This window comes from Mustela lutreola, chromosome 14, assembly GCF_030435805.1.
Source record: "Mustela lutreola isolate mMusLut2 chromosome 14, mMusLut2.pri, whole genome shotgun sequence".
Lineage (NCBI taxonomy): Eukaryota > Metazoa > Chordata > Mammalia > Carnivora > Mustelidae > Mustela > Mustela lutreola.
In genome coordinates, this window is record NC_081303.1 from 65,816,087 (window position 1) to 65,823,629 (window position 7,543).

Consider the following 7,543-nt stretch of genomic DNA (forward strand, 5'->3'; position numbering starts at 1 on the left):
CGAGTTATTCATTTTAACCGTTCTGACTGGTGTGGGGTGGTATCTCATTGTGGTTTTGATTTGGTTTCCCTGAGTCCCTCCACCCACTTTCTGCACCCTCCCCACACTGAGCTAGAGATGGTCCCATGGAAACGGTGGAGCCATGGTTAGAACCAGAGGGGCCCCCCAGCCTGAATTCCTGACCTACAAAGTGAAGCAGAATTCCCACGGCCACAGATGACTGCTAGAAATGAAGGACCAGTTCTTATTGTTTAAACCACTGAAATATGGTGGATGCTATTGCTATTTGTAGTTACAGAGATTTTTTTTTTTTTTATCCTGGCAAGCACATTCACACCTCAGGCTTGTATACCTGCTGCTTTTTCTTCTCCAAGACATTCATGGGCTTAACCTCTCACTTCATTTAAGTCTATACCGAAATGTCACATCCTCAAAGATGCCACTCCTGACCTTTCTACCCATCTATCTATGCTGCCTTATTTTTCTTCATACCACTAATCATTATATGATATTATATTATAGGTTTATTTTTTTTTTAATATTCTACAAGAACATTAAACTTTTTTTATTCAATGGCATTTCCCCCTTCTGCCAGCCCTGTGCCTAGAAACACGCCCAGTACTAAGTAGGATGTCCATAAATATTCATTGAATTAATTAATGACTTCATTAACTATAAGAGAGAAGTAAAACGGGTTAAAGTGTCATGGCCACTATAGACAAAGATACTGAGTTACAAAGAGAATGAGTGGCATCTGGAGTTTGAAGCACTGGCAAAAAATAAAATAAAATAATAAGATTAGTGAACTTACTGGTGAAGTTCTAATTAGTTAGATGATCAAGTCATGGCAAAAAGTAGAAATTTCAAACAAGTACCTAAGCATTGGTCAATATCCTTCAAAACTCAAGATGCAAAAATAATTGACCATACTTTTCCTACCTTTTCATTCATCCTAGACAATTATACTCTCCTGATACAAGGAAACGGCTCAAAATAAGCTCATTGTTCCAGGGCCCCCAGCCTGCATTCCAGCAACACCAGGACCAATCGTATTTTCAGCTACATGAACAGTTCCTTGGGGCTTCTTACACCCACACTGACTCTTTCTTTTCCTTTCCCTCTACTCTACATGCACCCAGGCCTCACAACGCCGAGAAAATATCTCCCAAAAATCAACTAATAATCCCTTAATAAGGGGACCACAATCTTAACCTTCCCAGAATTCCTAAATGCCAGGTTTAACACTGAATATCTCTTTTCTTGTGCACAGAGAACGGTTGAGCATTGCCCTCCTACACTATATCACTGCACTTGAATTTCCATGTTTTCTTTTCAGTATCTGTGCTGGACGTGGTTTTGGGGAAAATGCTGACATTGGTAAAAAAAAAAAAAAAAAAAAAACATTCTTGGGCCTTTCTTTAGCCCCTTCGTCAATGGCTAAACTCTCCAGAAATCAAAGCTGTGCCTCCTTTTGGCCTGCCTTCTGAAACAGTATCACATGTGCTGGACCAACATTCCCCAAAGTCTATTCCCCAGAAGAACATTTGTGTGCAATTGTCCATTGTAAATAGATTTATGCTCAGAAGAGTTGGGGAAATCCTGTGTCTTACACACCAACTTCACAGACTCACATTGCATAAAAGCATATTAAAAGTTTTGAGAAGCGCTAAGGAGTGTAACTTTGTTTAAGCCAGAATTTCCTGAAATTACTTGAAAAAAGAATCACTTTCTCTCTTTTTTTTTTTTTTTTTTTTTTTTTAAAGATTTATTTATTTATTTGACAGAGAGAGATTACAAGTAGGCAGAGAGGCAGGCAGAGAGAGAGAGGAGGAAGCAGGCTCCCTGCTGAGCAGAGAGCCCGATGCGGGACTCGATCCCAGGACCCTGAGATCATGACCTGAGCCGAAGGCAGCGGCTTAACCCACTGAGCCACCCAGGCGCCCCACTTTCTCTCTTAATGTCTATTAACTTCCTACCGAATTAGTGTTCCTTGAAAAGCATTCTGAAAAATGTTGCTCTAGGTCTTTATAATCTATTTCACACACATCCTCCTGACCAACACTGCCACTCAAGCCAAACAGTGTTGAAAAAAAAAAAATCAATTTACAATTTAAATAATTTACACTACTCCTCGAACATCTGCATGTGTGTCTCTGGGGCTGTTGCAGTCCTGACTCAGTCTGGTACTTGAGTTGTCCTTGAAGGCTCTGTCGCCTCCTGCCCTTCCCTTTGGCATTTGCTCAGCTTCCTTTGGCCAGATCCAACCGTCCTTGCTAAAGAGTCATGTAATGGCTCTGACCTGAAGAGACCCAGCTTTCTGAATCCTTTTGTTCTTCTCTTCATGCTTCAATCTTTCTCCCAGGCATTCTGCTCCACGTTTCCAAATGTTCCCTGACGTTTAAACAATTGCCTCATGAACTATGATTAATTTGATGATGGGAAGAGTCAGGGTAGACAAGAGGCCAGAAAGGCAATCATTAGTGGCTTCCAAATCCACTGTAATTATCTCTGTAGATGAAGAGAGAGGCAATTTGGAGAATCCAAAGCAATTACCGGTTGGAACCTCTAGAACCACGTTAGGCAAACTGGTGGACAAACCCCACCCCCACCTCATGGCCATTCCAGTCTATAAGGGCCATCATGGAATTTAAGTGACATTCAGAGCCTCATCCACTCAACCATTTAGGCCAACTGATCTCATAAGAGGAAACAGCAAAGGGAATAGACACCACCTCAGCAACAAGGCAAATGCTAACTGACCGATCCCCACAGGAAGCTTCTGGGGGCTTCTAGTTATAGAAAGGGTCTCTGTGAAATCACAAGACAGAAATGAGAAGAGGCTGGTGCACTGAGTGAGCTTCATCTTCTGAATAAGTGCCATGCACCTGCCCTAGACCCCATCATCTCTGGGGGATGCCAACATGGATAGCATGAACCCAAGCCTCCAAGTTTTAGATCGTGGGAGTAGGCACAGCTACAAGAACATGAGAGCTGAAAGTCACAAAAACTTATTTTGCTGCTGGTTCCATTTCCAGTCATTTTTGAGGATGAATCAATGTTTATCTTCAACCCCTTTAAGGGCTTGTAACATGGCTGCTTTCAGGATGGCTTAGTCACATTTGTTGACAGCTTGGAGAACACTGTGGTGTTCTTACTCTTCAGAGGACTCCTTAGGCTGAAGTTACCAACATAGGTCTGAAGCTAGTTAGACGTGGAGTGTTGTCAGGTCACAGCGCTTGGCAGCGTCAGAACGCTCCCCATGCATAACAAATGGTATTCAAGAAAGTCACTAGGAGGGATGCAAGACACTAATGAAGAAATAGTTTAAAATAATAAATAATCATACAACAATGTTTTTGCATGCGTAATAAAAAAGACAAACTAGCTCACAGAACTTGCAGATCCGTGGAAATAATTAACGAATGAGAGGAAACATGAAAAAGAAACATTACAGGAGCTCCTGGGTGGCTCCCTTGGTTAAGCATCTGCCTTTGGCTCAGGTTGTGATCCCAGGGCCCCTTGTTGAACTCCTAGCTCACCGGGGAGTTTGCTTCTCACTCTCCCTCTACCCTTTCCCCACCCAGCTCCTTGTCTCTCTCTCTCTCAAATAAATAAGCAAAATCTTAAAAAAAAAAAAAAAAGAAAGAAAGAAAGAAAGAAAAGAAACATTACAAACCTTCATTCTTTCCTTATTCTACCCAACCCTCTGAAACAAGAAAGAGCAAAGGAGTAAGAGAGTTAAGAATCTTTTGAACATAATCTCTTTCTTTGAATATGTGTTATCATTTATACCTGGCCCTTCAATTTAAAACATTCGATAGTGACCAACAGTATCCCCTCTCTCATAATAAACATGGATAGAAATAATTTTACTTGCTTCCATTTTTATCTAAAGTTAGCTAAAATCCCACCCATCACTCATCTCCATAGCTTGTACTGAAAATGCTTCTATTGAAAACGATTCCTGTGTACAGAACATTCTATCACACACTCTCCCCACTGCCAGCAAAGCTAAATAAATCAGTGAGTGACCCACGCTGTTCAAGGTCATCTTGTGTCCTCGATACTGCTCCTGCTTCTTTGGATATTCCTTCTATGCTCCTTTCCTGCCCTAAGACTCCTTTGTCTAGAAAAAGAAAAATAGAGTAGAGAAATCCAGTAAATAAGGAGTTTCAAACAGGCTTAAAACTGCAATCTCATTCCATATGAAATCAATTAAAGGGAGAATAAACTTTCTTAGAATTTTTACCATTTTTAGAATATTACTGAGTCTTACTCAAAATATGGAGATTTTGTTTGTTAGCCTTTTAAATGTCATTGCATATGACCTCTTGACTCATGCAAAAACATCATAATGATCTATTTGAGAAGCAGCAACTCAAGTTTTCTCCTGACCAGCAAGATGTGTGCTTTTTCCTCCTCCCCACAGCAAACACATATATTGATATTGATCTGTTGTCAAAAGGTGATTCCTGTACAAAATTAGTCTGCAAATCACCTTGCACCTAACTAGATGTCTTCAAGTACAAACATGAAGATGATTCATCTTTTCAAAACAGAATCTAACTGGCAAAAATGTTGTATTGCTTTAATTTTGCCTTTGGATTTTAAAAAAAAAAAAAAAAGACAACTCAGCTATTACAGAATGAACTACTTCATCTCCAACACAGAGTCTGACTGGACCAGGAGAGCCCATAAACAGTCTGCTCGCTTTAAGAACAGCTGGTTGACTCTCCGATAGCAGTCAGCAAATTTTCTAGCTGTGTCAGAGCCTGCCTGAGAAGGCAAATAGGGAAGTAAGAATATTTCTTAGGCAGGTGGGACTTCTCAGATCAGCCGGCAGCTTAGGAAACTCAATAGTTCAATTCCCTGGGCATCCAAAATTCATCATGTGGCCCTGATCAGCCTCTTCTCCCTACTCAAGATTCAGCCATTGGAGAAAACCTAATTATTCTTCATTGCCATCAGCATCTTCATCATCACTGTCATGCTCCTCACCCAAAAGAATCCATCAGACTCCACCTGTACATGGGGTAGTGCTTGATGCAGTGCAAACACGAGGGAAGCAATCTCTCCTCCCCAGATCTCCCACTCTGCCTCCTCCTGAATCTCATTCATCACCTTGTTTTGGAATTAATGGAGCAGGTGTGTGCAGACATAATCTGGGACACCTCCACACTGGAGACTTACTCATTCTTGCTCACCATACCACCCTGCAGAGTGATGCTTAATTCAAAAGAGGATTTCCTTTTTTTTTTTTTTTTAAGATTTATTTAGCCATTTGAGAGAGAGAGGGAGAGAGAAAGTAGGGGCAGACACAGAGGGACAGGGAAAGAGAGAACCCTCCAACAGACTCCATACAAAGTGCAGAGCCCAATGCAGGGCTCGATCCAGGACCTTGAGACCATGACATGAGCCAAAAACAAGAGTCGCACACTCAACCTGTTGAGCCACCCAGGTGCCCCCCCCAAAAGAGAATTCTAAACAGAATTCAAGTGGAACCTAACCAAAATTCATCATCCAACTTGAAGCCTCAAAGTGATCATTTGTCAAAAGATATTTTAAGACATTTTGATAACTATACGTTTAAAAAATACAGATTAAAAATATATAAGAAAATCTTTTTTATTTTTGTTCATGTGAGAAAAAAAGAATGAAGTCGTTAATCCAAAGCAGAACTTAATCAAGACATCATGAATATTTGCCTTTGGGATGTTACGTGATTTTTATACAATGATTCAATGTGTTCTCAAGTCCCACTAAGACCAGTTTGCATTCCTTAAGTACTCTGAGCAAAGTTGTGGGGAGTATAATTCATCATGTCCTGGGTGGCAGGGGAGTCAGTGAGAAATGAATTAAGCAGAGTCCATGAACCAGAGTATGATAAATGGGAGGAGGTGGGGGAGGTGCGCGGGGACGTGAAGTGAGATGTGTATGAGGGTATCTAAGTGTGTGTGTGTATGTTTGTGTACCTGCCTATGCTTAGCCAGACCTTATTATACTTACCTAAGGATCAAAGCTCTGACACAGTGTGTTTGATAATCATCTTTTAAAAGTAGTTCTCACGTGGAACTTATTTAGTTAATTTTATTTATCAATAGTTGTATATCACTCCCTGTGTGTCAAGTTTTGCTCTAAGCTAGGGGCCAGCATACTGTGGCCAAATCCAAGCTGCTGCTTATTCCCATCCATAAAGTTTTACTGGAACATAATCATGAGCTGTGAAATAATAGAAAATATGTATATTGGTCTCAATCCCCAGGGCCTGGCACAGAGTTCCTAAAACCCTTGTAATTTCCTAAGTGATAAGAACAGTAGGAGCATCTCTTTTTCTAATATTTGTTCACTAACCCTGGCTGACATGGGCGCCCCAAACCCTTACACATTCTTCAGTGATAAGAGCACTTTTTTCCAGAGGTGGCTTCTGGAGAGTCCTTGGACCAGGGCTGATCATCAGAAGCATGAAGCCATGATTAGAAGCTTGGAATTTTCAGCCCCACTCTTCCCACAACACCCCACTTCTCCAAAGAAGGGAGAAGAGCAACAAACAGAGTTAATAATTGATGTTGCCTCCAAAAAATCCCAATAACATGGATTTCAGGAGCTTTCGAACCTGGTGAACAAATGGAGGTAGGGGGAGAATGGTGTGTCCAGAGAGGACAGGAAAGCCCTGCACCCCTTCCCACATACCTTGCCCTATGCATTTCTTCCATCTGGATGTTCTTCTGTGTTCTTTATCATATTTCTATAGCATTAAATTGGTAAACATTAAGTTAGCAGTTTTCCTGAGTTCTAGGAACCATTCTGGCAAACTAATCAAACCTGAGGAGGAGGTCAGGGGAACTTCAGACTTCTAGGCACATGGTCAGCAACACAGGTGGCAACCAGAACTTGCAAATGACAACCAAAGTGAAGAAGGGCAGCTTCGTGGGACTGAGCTCTTGACCCGTGGGATAAGATGCGATTCCAAGTAGATAGAGTCAGGACAGGGTTAAAGTGTAGGACACCCAGCTGGTGTCATGGAGAATTGGTGAACACATTTGGTGAACAGCAGTGTCAGAAGTGAAGTAGTGTGTGTGAGTCGCAAAGGAGACACATAAGAGGTGGAAAATTGAATTTTTCAAATACACACACATTTATTTACGTGATGTTGGTGGGTGTTTTCATACGAAAATAGTTGTGACAGAAACCATATGGCCCACAAAACCCAACATATTTACTATCCGGCATTTTACACAGAAAGTTTGCCAACATCTATCCCGAGTACTTTACAGCTACTAACTCCTTTAGTGTTTATAACAACATTATAAAACAGATACTCTTATTGGGAGAAATCATCCCTTCACACCCAGCAAATTAAAAACCTTTCCATGAGGCTTTCACCAGCTTCTTAAGGACATGGAATTGGAGTAGAGATGAAGAATCCACAACATCCAGGATTTCTGTATCCAAACCACTCTGTGGGTAATGAACTCAGAAAAGAAATAGAAGGAGAAAAACAAACCAACCCATATCAGAAAGAAAGACTAAATGATATGGTACT